Source organism: Hordeum vulgare, chromosome 5H, assembly GCF_904849725.1.
Source record: "Hordeum vulgare subsp. vulgare chromosome 5H, MorexV3_pseudomolecules_assembly, whole genome shotgun sequence".
Lineage (NCBI taxonomy): Eukaryota > Viridiplantae > Streptophyta > Magnoliopsida > Poales > Poaceae > Hordeum > Hordeum vulgare.
In genome coordinates this window covers 298,295,404-298,307,380 of record NC_058522.1, presented here as the reverse complement: position 1 = coordinate 298,307,380, position 11,977 = coordinate 298,295,404, and positions in this window count along the sequence as shown.

The window sequence follows — 11,977 nt, the reverse complement described above, 5'->3', positions numbered from 1 at the left end:
GTACATGATCTTGTCGACCTGCGAGGTCCTTTAGGAACTTGATCCGAAGTTTCATGATCATCATCATCAACTTCCTCCTCAACCAGCATCGCAACAACAGGGGTTTCCGCTTGCCCTGCGCCACCATCTAGAGGGATTAGAGGTTTGACAACCTCATCAAGTTCTATCTTCCTCCCACTCAATTCTTTCGAGAGAAACTCCTTCTCAGGAAAAGCTCCGTTTTTAGCAACAAACACTTTGCCCTCAGATTTGAGATAGAAGGTATTCCCAACTATCTATTTTGGGTAACCTATGAAGACGCACTTTTCCGGTTTGGGTTCCAGCTTTTCAGGCTGAAGCTTTTTGACATAAGCATCACATCCCCAAACTTGAAGAAACGACAGTTTTGGTCTATTGCCATACCACAACTCGTATGGTGTCGTCTCAACGGATTTTGATGGTGCCTTATTTAAAGTGAATGCAACTGTCTCTAATGCATAACCCCAAAACGATAACGGCAAATCGGTAAGAAACATCATACATCGCACCATCTCTAATAAAGTATGATTACGACGTTCGGACACACCATTACGCTATAGTGTTCCAGGCAGTGTGAACTGTGAAACAATTCCACATTGTCTTAAGTGAGCACCAAACTCGAAACTCAGATATTCACCCCCATGATCAGACCGTAGGAACTTGACCTTCTTGTTACGATGATTTTCAACTTCACTCTGAAATTGCTTGAACTTCTCAAACGTTTCAGACTTGTGCTTCATCAAGTAGACATAATCATATCTACTCAAATCGTCAGTGAAGGTGAGAAAATAATGATATCCGCCGCGCGCCTCCACACTCATCGAACCGGACACATCGGTATGTATGATTTGCAACAAGTCACTTGCACGCTCCATTGTTTCGGAGAACGGAGTCTTAGTCATCTTGCCCATGAGGCATGGTTTGCACGTGTCATGTGAATCAAATTCAAGTGCCTCCAAAAGTCCATCGACATGGAGTTTCTTCATGCGCTTTACACCAATATGACCTAAGCGGGAGTACCATAAAACATGGTGCTATCATTGTTAAATCCAACTCTTTTGGTCTCACTTTTATGTATATGTGTATCATCGCTATCAAGATTCAGTATGAACAATCCTCTCACATTGGGTGCATGACCATAAAAGATATTACTCATAGAAATAGAACAACCATTATTCTCTGACTTAAACGAGTAACCGTCTCGCGATAAAAAAGATCCAGATATAATGTTCATGCTTAACGCAGGCATTAAATAACAATTATTTAAGTTCATAATTAATCCTGATTGTAACTGAAGTGAAACTGTGCCGACGGCGATTGCATCAACCTTGGAACCATTTCCCACGCACATCTTCACTTCATCTTTCGCTAGCCTTCGCTTATTCCGCAGTTCATGTTTCGAGTTGCAAATATGAGCAACAGAACCGGTATGGAATACCCAGACACTACTATGAGAGCTGGTTAAGTACACATTAATAACATTTATATCGAATATACCTGATTTTTCCTTGGCTGCCTTCTTATCATCCAGATACTCGGGGCAGTTGTGTCACATCCCTGAAACCCTAATCAAGTTAGCATTGTGCTCATATCTTATTTGCATTGCATCCAAGAAAATTTCAACAAGAACAAAGCAAGTGGTGAAGAAAAACTCAAAAAAACCCTAGCCACTTCTCAAATTGAAAGAAATTATAAACTTGTTCAAATCAATGAACCCAAAATGGCCTCAAGAAAAGTTCAACTTTTTAATAACTCATGGAAGCAAATAAGCAATGAAGAAAACCATTTTCATAACACATTTGGCATTTTAAATAAATGCAAAAGGCTACTGGTTTCAAGTTTAAAATTTGAATTCAAAAACTTTAAGTTTTCAAAAATGTTGAAAACTTCAGGAATGGTTGGATATATTCCAACAAATATTCTGGTGTGTTCAAAATATTTTTTGTAAACTATTTTGGAGCTGAAATAAATAGCAAATCAAATAGTTAGTAAAACAGAAAACAAAACAGAGAAAAAAAAGGAAGAAATGCTTACCTGTCGCTCACCTGGCCCAGGCCCAGTCCCTCTGTCGTCTTCCTCCTCGCCAGTAGGAGCAGGAGGTGGCCTCCGCGACGCCGCGCGCCTCCACGCAGCTCCCTGCCTGCCTGGCCGCCGCTTCGCGCTCGCGCGCACGGGGATAACCTTCCCGAGCTCTGGCCTATCCATTCCGTGCTCCATTCTCCCCCTCTGCTTCGTTCCCCACTGTCGCCATTGGAGCCCGAGCAGAGCTCGAGCTCGCCGTCGTTCTAGCCTACCTCTTTCCCTCCTAAGTCGCGCAAGAGAACCGTCGCAGCTCCCTTAAGCTTCCTATCCACGAGCCCGACGCCGACACGCAGTGAAACGACGAGTCGCAATCGTCTCCTTCCTCGGGTCACCGAAGTTCATCGTCGGCGCTCTCCCTCTCCCGGCCGTCCCTGAGCAAGCTAGCGCCTCCACTGCACTCCTCGTGAGCTTGCGCAGCTTTCCCCCGAGTTTCTCCCTTCGATCCCTTCCTCTAGCCTTGATTTCACCGGAGCCCGACGAGATCCACCGCGGGAGCTCGTCGCCGGTAGCCCTCCGGTGAACAGCTCGTCCTTCTGAGGCCACCAACAGCTTCAGGCCGTCACATAGATGCCGTAGGAGCTCAGTCCCGTGCGTAGCTCCCTCTGTTTTGATGACCCCGACGACGCCCGAACTCTGGCCGCCGCCAAGCTCGTCGCCGGCGTCATCTCCGGCCAGATGAGCCCCGGCTAAGCGCAAAAATGAACCTGCGGGAGTCGTGTCGTTCCTCTGGTGCACTCTGCACAGAGTTTGGCCGCCTGTGCGCCGTTTCCGAGCCCCTCCGTCGTACTGGTGCTCATCGGAGGCTCACCGCCGGCGAGGAAAACCTCGTCGCCGGTGGATCTCAGCTGGCCTGAGCCACTAACGCGTGGGGCCAGCCTCTGGATGATTTAGTTAATAAAAAAATAAAATTAAATAAACTAATAAGTCACTGACATGTGGGTCCAGTGTGGTTAATTAGCTAATTAAGTTAAATCTAAACTAAAACTGACCAGAGTCACTGACCAGTGGGTCCCACTGGTCAGGTTTGACTTTCAACGGCAAGTTGGACCTGCTGATGTCATGCTGATGCAGTAAAGATTTTCTGATTTAAAAGAATTCCAAAAAAATGACAAAACTTCTAAAAATCATAGAAATTAATCTGTAACTCCAATGAAAATAATTTATATATGAAAAAGTATTAGAAAAATCCAAGGAATCTGAATATGTAATTTTCAAACATGTTTGAAAATGTTACTGGACCAAACATGTAGAAGAATGAATAAGTTAAATTTTATAAATGCTATGGAGATGGAATTTGAAAATCATTTGAATTCCACTTCAAATGCTATGATCAAACATTGTTCAATCACAACCAGCAACTTAACATATCATTTCCATGCATGTTAAAAACAAGTTGATCTGAGCATCAGGTCGAATCAATTAAAAATGGTATTCGAGAATACCTCGTTTGAAGTGATATTTGAATCTGTTTCAAATCAACCTCAAACCTAATAAATGTTAGCTATATTAGCATACCACCTTGCATCCTCATGCCATGCTCATGCATCATCTTGTTGCATATGATTGTTATTGATTGTTGTCATTCCTTTCGGTAGGCTCCGCTCCTCCGGATTCCACTGAATATCCGACCGACGATTATTGTCCCTCCTTTGAGCAACAAGGCAAGCAACCATTTTGATCATCCCGATAAATCCCATGTCCTCGCTCCTGCACTTACTTATTGCATTAGGATCAAATGCTTCAAATGCTTTTGCCACATTAGGTGAACCCACTTCCTTTGCATGACCTGTCTTTGTCACAGTAAATAGCTGAACCTTGCAACCTAGCATACCTGATAGATGCTTGAGCCATGATGTGCCTTATCCTGCTATGCATGCTATGCTTAGAGTTGTGTATGGCCTGTCATCTGGGAGATGAACAGAATTAAGAGAATGTGTTCAGTAGGTAAAGGTTTTGTGTTGAACCTAATTTGGTAAAGGTACCGGTGAAAGGCTATGTAGGAGTACATGGCGGGTTGTTTCATTGGAATCGTCCTTAGGAACTGAGTTCCGTGTATGTAATCCAAGACTAGATACTACCACACATTGGGATACTTAATTGACCCTCTCGACTTATTAATCGCTTAGTACTCGGTCCAGGAGTTGCAAGTAGTTTTTAGTGTTTATAGTCATGCTGGAGGCCGTGCATAGCGCTGACCTGAGAGGTGGGATGTGATGCGGTTGGAAAGTGGCACGGTGTACCAAGTGGCACCCGGATGGTGGGCTTGGGAACCCTGCGCACATCGTTTGAGGCCATGGCGGAAACCCCGGCCGGACTTCCGTGCGGGTTACCCTGAGATAAGCGATAGACCTGGACTAGGTATTAGCATGGTTAACGGTCGTGGCCGACTCCCTCGCTGGGCTTCCGCTTGAAGGTTGCCGAGGTGCATGACGTGCACATGGCGATAAGTGGCGAGAGCGTGTGTGAAGAAGTACACCCCTCCAGGGTTATGATCTATTCGAATAGCCGCGTCCGCGGATATGGACTACTTGGAGACATATGTTGTTCATAGATGACTTCAATGGCTACTCATAAAATTGTCAAGATAAGCGTGAGTGTCGTGGACGGCATTTCCGTATGGAAACGGAATGATTCCACGATGGAGTATTGTTGTGGTGTTAGTGGACTCGTGTGCGAGAAATCAAGTTGTCAAATATTGTTTTAAAAATGCAAGTTGTCTAGCCACGAGTCAAATGCTGGCTTTCCGCATGAAACCCCACAATTCCTTATTGATACATTGCATGAGTAGATAGTTATCCTAAAGTCTTGCTGAGTACCTCCGTACTCATGTTTGCTTAATATTTGTTGCAGAGGTTTTTAATGACCCTAATGGAGGGTTCTTCCTAGACATCGACGACGATGAGTAGCTGGTGTCCCAGCTACGATTTGGCCCTAGGTTGGGTCTGTAGTATAGTCAGGCCATGTGCCTTCTAGTTTCATCTGTCTGTACTCAGACAGTTTATTACTTCTGCTGGCTTGTAACTTGAATGACGGTTATGATGGGTCGTGAGACCCCTACTGTGTAATATTATGTGTGTGGCTCTTCCGAGCCTCTTAAATAAAGCTTGTATGTTTATGGTTATGTTGTGATGCCATCGATGTATCTATACATATCGGTATGCCATGCGTACGTGTGTCGTACTTGGTATGTATGGGGTTCGATTACCTAGCCGTAGACTTTAGTAGCATCCCTTACAGGGAAATGCCCCTTTGTGGTCCAACGAGCCATGGTAGCTTGCTACTGCTCCGGACACCTTGGTTGACCGGCGTGTGTCCTTCTTAGCTGTTGTGTCTGTCCCCTTTGGGGAAATGTCACGCGATGTAATGGAGTCCTTGTAGCTTGCTACGACTCGTCTACATTTGCTGGTGACCGACACCTGCTTTGCTGGGTCATGTATGCATGTCCCTGTGCGGAACTTCCACTTTGGTTTATGACTAGCCATGTCGATCCGGGTTCTTGTCATTGGATTGCTAGCGACACAATTGCATATGCGAGTCAAAAGGAGCAAACGGTCCCGGTTAAGGTAAGGCTGCAGCCGTGGGGTTAACCGTGCGTGAGACCACAATGAGATGCGATGTGTTACAGGGTGGATTCCTATGGCTAGGATCGGGGTCCCGACAAGTTGCGCTTCCAGTGAGCCATACCCTTGCAATAATAACACTCTGTTTCAGGCTTAGGTCCAGCTTTGGGTTTCTTCGTCGGATTGGCAATAGGTTTGCCGCTCTTCTTGGAATTACCCTTCTTTCCTTTGCCGTTTCTTTTGAAACTAGTGGTCTTATTCACCATCAACACTTGATGTTCTTTACGGAATTCTAACTCCGCGACTTTCAGCATCCCTAATAACTCGCCGGGTGACTTGTTCGTCCCTTGCATGTTATAGTTCAACACAAAGCTCTTGTAGCTTGGTGGCAGTGATTGAAGAATTCTGTCAGTGATATCCTCTTGCGGGACTTCAATCCCCAGCTGAGCTAGACAGTTTGAGTACCCAGACATTTTGAGCACATGTTCACTGACAAACGAATTCTCCTCCATGTTGCAAGCATAGAATTTATCGGAGGTCTCATACCTCTCGATTCGGGCGTTCTTCTGAAAGATAAACTTCAACTCCTAGAACATCTCAAATGCTCCATGACGCTCAAATCCACGTTGAAGTCCCGGCTCTAAGCCATACAAGACTATACATTGAACTACTGAGTAGTCCTCCTTGCGCGCTAACCAAGCGTTCTTAACATCTTGGTCATCCGCGGCGGGTGGTTCATATCCTAACGCAGCATTAAGGACATGATCCTTCTTCCCACCATGTAGGAGCAACTTAATATTACGAGCCTAGTCTACAAAGTTTCTTCCATCATCTTTCAACTTAGCTTTCTCTAGGAACGTATTAAAATTCAGGGTGACTGTCGCGTGAGCCATTGATCTACAACACAAATATTTTCAAAAGTGGACTTAGACTATGTTCAGGACAACTAGAGTTTAACTAATCAAATTACTTGCTGAACTCCCACTGAAAAAGTACATCTCTCTAGTCATTTGAGTGGTACATGATCCAAATTCACTAACTCAAGTCCGATCATCGCGTGAGTTGACAATAGTTTCAGTGGTAAGCATCTCTATGCTAATCATATCAACTATACGATTCATGCTTGACCTTTCGGTCTCATGTGTTTTGAGGCCATGTATGCACATGCTAGGCTCGTCAAGCTTAACCCGAGTGTTCCGCGTGTGCAACTGTTTTGCACGCATTGTATGTGAACGTTGAGTCTATCACACCCGATCATCACATGGTGCCTCGAAACGATGAACTATAGAAACGGTGCCCAGTCGGGGAGAACGCAATTTCGTCTTGAAAATCTTAGTGAGAGATCACCTTATAATTCTACCGTCGTTCTAAGAAAAATAAGGTGCGTAAAAGGATTAACATCACATGCAATTCATAAGTGACATGATATCCATCACCAAAGCACTGGCACGATCTTCTTGTCACCGGCGCCTTATCTTGCATGTGATAGATACTTGGTAGATAAGAAGGCTGGCAAAAGTCGAAAGAAGTATATTTGATATACATGATGTTGATGTGTACTTTACTAGTACTCCTAGTAGCACGAGGGTATTGGATACCGGTTCGGTTGCTAAGTGATTAGTAACACGAAATGAAAGCTACGGCATAAACGGAGACTAGCTAAAGGCGAGGTGACGATACGTGTTGGAAGTGTTTCCAAGGTTGATATGATCAAACGTCGCACACTCCCTCTACCATCGGGATTGGTGTTAAACCTCAATAATTGTTGTTTGGTGCTTGCGTTAAGCATGAAAATGATTGGATCGTGTTTATTGCAATATGATTATTCATTTGAATAGAATAATGGTTACTCTTTTTGCTTGAATAATCACCTTCAATGGTTTATTGAATCTCGATCGTAGTGTTACACATGTTCATGATATTGGTGCCAAAAGATACGAGGTAATGATGATAGTACCACTTACTTGTGGCACTGCCGCTTGAGTCATGTTGGTATAAATTGCATGAAGAGGCTCCATGCTGATGGATCCTTATACTCACTTGATTTTGAATCACTAGTGACATGCAAATCATACCACATGAGCAAGGCCTTGTTTTCATTGAGATGAAACAAGATAGTAACTTGTTGGAAGTGATACATTTTGATGTGTGTAGTCCAATGGGTGCTGAGGCACGCAGTAGATATCGTTATGTTCTTACTTCAATGACGATGTGAGTAGATACAAGAGTATCTACTTAATGAATCACAAGTCTGAAATATTGAAAAGTTCAATTCTGTTTCGGAGTGAAGTTCGTCGTAACAAGAGGATAAACTGTCTACAATATGATCATAGAAACGAATATCTGCGGTACGAGTTTTGGTACGTAGTTAAGACAATGTGGAAATTGTTTTGCAGTTCATGCCACCTGGAACATCATAGTGTGATGATGTGTCTGAACGTCATAGCCACGCACTATTTGGTATGGTACATGCTATGATGTCTCTTATCAAATTACCACTATTGTTTATGGGTTATGCATTAGAGACAACCGCATTCACTTTAAATAGGGCACCGCGTATTTCCGTTGAGATGACACATTATAGACTGAGGTTCAGAGAAATCTAAACTGTCGTTTCTTGAAAGTTTGGGGATTCGAAACTCATGTGAAAAAGCTTCACTCTGATAAGCTCGAACCCAAACCGGATAAATGAATCTTCATAGGATATCCAAAACAGTTGGGTACATCTCCTATCTCAGATTCGAAAGCAAAGTGTTTGTTTCTAGAAAGGGATCCTTTCTCGAGGAAAGGTTTCTCTCGAAAGAATTGAGTGGGAGGTTGGTAGAACTTGATGAGGTTATTGAACCATCACTTCAACCAGTGTGTAGCAGGGCGCAGGAAGTTGTTCCTGTGGCGCCTACACCAATTGAAGTGAAAGCTAATGATGGTGATCATCGAACATCAAATCAAGTTACTACAAGCCTCGTAGGTTGACAAGGTCGCATACTACTGGAGAGTGGTACGGTGACCCTGTCTTGGAGGTCATGTTGTTGAGCAACAATGAACCTACGAGTTATGGAGAAAGCAATGGTGGGCCCGGATTCCGACAAATGGCTGGAAGCCATGAAATCCGAGAGAGGATCCATGTATGAAAACAAAGTGTAGACTTTGGAAGAACTACTTGATGGTCATAGGACTATTGAGTAAAGATGGATCTTTAAAAGGAAGACAGACGATGATGGTGATAATTCACTATTAAGAAAAGCTCGACTTGTCGCAAAGATGTTTCCGACAAGATCAAACAGTTGACTATGATGAGACTTTCTCACTCGTACCGATGCTAAAAGTATGTTAGAATTATGTTAGTAGTTGTTTCATTATTTATGAAATATTGCACATAGGATGTCAAAACATTGTTTCCTCGACGGTTTCCTAGAGCAAACATTGTATGTGATACAACTAGGAGGTTTTGTCGATCCTAAAGATACTAGGAAGTATGCAAGCTCCAGCGATCCTTCAATGGATTGGTGCAAGCATCTCGGAGTTGGAATATACACTTCGATGAGATGATCAAAGATTTTGGGTTTGTATAAGGTTTATGAGAAACTTGTATTTCCAAAGAAGTGAGTGGGAGCACTATAGAATTTCTGATAACTATATGTGGTTGACATATTGTGGATCAGAAGTAACGTATAATTTCTGTAAAGCATACAAGGTTCTTTGAAAGGAGTTTTTCAAAGGAATACCTGGATTGCGCTACTTGAACATTGAGAATCAAAGATCTATGGAGATAGATTGAAAGCGCTTAATAGAAGTTTCAACAAGATGCATGCCTTGACAAGTTTTTGAAGGAGTTCAAAATAGATCAGCAAAGAAGGAGTTCTTGGTTGCGTTGTGAGGTGTGAATTTGAGTAAGACTCAAAACCCGACCCCGGCAGAATAAAGAGAATAGATGAAGGTCGTCTTCTATGCCTTGGCCGTAGAATCTGAAGTCTGCCATGCTGGGTACCGCACCTGATGTGTGCCTTAACTCAAAGTCTGTTGAGAGGTACAGAGAGTGATCCATGATTGAATCACTAGAAGCGGTCAAAATTTATCCTTAGTTACTGATGGACTAAGAAATTTTTCTCGATTATGGAGGTGGTTAAAAAGTTCATCGTAAAGGGTTACGTCGATGCAAGCTTTGACACTAATCCGAATAACTATGAGTAGTGAAACGGATTCGTATAGTAGAGTTGATATTTGGAGTATTTCCGAATAGCACATAGTAGCAGCATCTATAAGATGACATAAAAATTTGTAAAGAACACACGGATCTGAAAGTTTCAGAACCGTTGACTAAAACCTCTCTCACGAGCAAGACGTGATCAGACCCCATAACTATATGGGTGTTGGATTCGTTGGAATCACATGGTGATGTGAACTAGATTATTAACTCTAGTGCAAGTGGGAGACCGTTGGTAATATGCCCTAGAGGCAATAATAAATTAGTTATTATTATATTTCTTTGTTCATGATAATCGTTTATTATCCATGCTATAAATGTATTGATTGGAAACACAGTGCATGTGTGGATACATAGACAAAACACTGTCCCTAGTAAGCCTCTAGTTGACTAGCTCGTTGATCAAAGATGGTCAAGGTTTCCTGACCATAGGCAAGTGTTGTCACTTGATAACGGGATCACATCATTAGGAGAATCATGTGATGGACTAGACCCAAACTAATAGACGTAGCATGTTGATCGTGTCATTTTGTTGCTACTGTTTTCTGCGTGTCAAGTATTTGTTCCTGTGACCATGAGATCATATAACTCACTGACATCGGAGGAATGCTTTGTGTGTATCAAACGTCGCAACGTAACTGGGTGACTATAAATATGCTCTACAGGTATCTCCGAAGGTGTTCGTTGAGTTAGTATGGATCGAGACTGGGATTTGTCACTCTGTGTGACGGAGAGGTATCTCGGGGCTCACTCGGTAATACAACATCACACACAAGGCTTGCAAGCAATGTGACTTAGTGTAAGTTGCGGGATCTTGTATTACGGAACGAGTAAAGAGACTTGCCGGTAAACGAGATTGAAATAGATATGCGGGTACTGACGATCGAATCTCGGGCAAGTAACATACCGAAGGACAAAGGGAATGACATACGGGATTATATGAATCCTTGGCACTAAGGTTCAAACGATAAGATCTTCGTAGAATATGTAGGATCCAATATGGGCATCCAGGTCCCGCTATAGGATATTGACCGAGGAGTCACTTGGGTCATGTCTACATAGTTCTCGAACCCGCAGGGTCTGCACACTTAAGGTTCGACGTTGTTTTATGCGTATTTGAGTTATTGGTTGGTTACTGAATGTTGTTCGGAGTCCCGTATGAGATCAAAGACGTCACGATGGTTTCCGGAATGGTCCGGAAATGAAGATTGATATATAGGATGACTTCATTTGGTTACCGGAAAGTTTTCGGGCATTACCGGTAATGTACCGGGAATGACGAATGGGTTCTGGATCTTCACCGGGAGGGGGGACGACCCACCCGGGAGGGCCCAAGGACCTTGGGGGTGGCGCACCAAGTAGGTGGGGTCAGCCCAAGGCTGTCTTGCGCAATAGAGAAAGAAAAACCAAAAGAAGAGAAAGAAAAAAAGGAAAGCTGGGAAAGGAGAGAAGGACTCCACCTTCCAATCCTAGTTGGACTAGGATTGGAGGAGGACTCCTCCTCCCCTTGGTGGCGCAGCCCTTGGGGCTCCTTGAGCCTCAAGGAAAGCCTCCCCTCCCCTCCTCCTATATATATGGAGCTATTAGGGCTGATTGGAGACAAATTTTTCAAGGCAGCCCGACCACATACCTCCACGGTTTTACCTCTAGATCGTGTTTCTGCGGAGCTCGGGCGGAGCCCTGCTGAGATTAGATCACCACCAACCTCCGGAGTGCCGTCACGCTGCCGGAGAACTGATCTACCTCTCTGTCTCTCTTGCTGGATCAAGAAGGCCGAGATCACCGTCGAGCTGTACGTGTGCTGAACGCGGAGGTGCCGTCCGTTCGGCACTAGATCGGAGCGGATCGTGGGACGGATCGCGGGACGGTTCGTGGGACGGTTCGCGGGGCGGATCGAGGGACGTGAGGACGTTCCACTACATCAACCACGTTTCTTAACGCTTCTGCTGTGCGATCTACAAGGGTACGTAGATCGGAAATCCCCTCTCGTAGATGGACATCACCACGATAGGACTTCGTGCGCGCAGGAAATTTTTTGTTTCCCATGCGACCTTCCCCAACAGTATTGGGGGTTTTTGAGACACAACTTTGCCACGTGCTGCTCGACCCTATA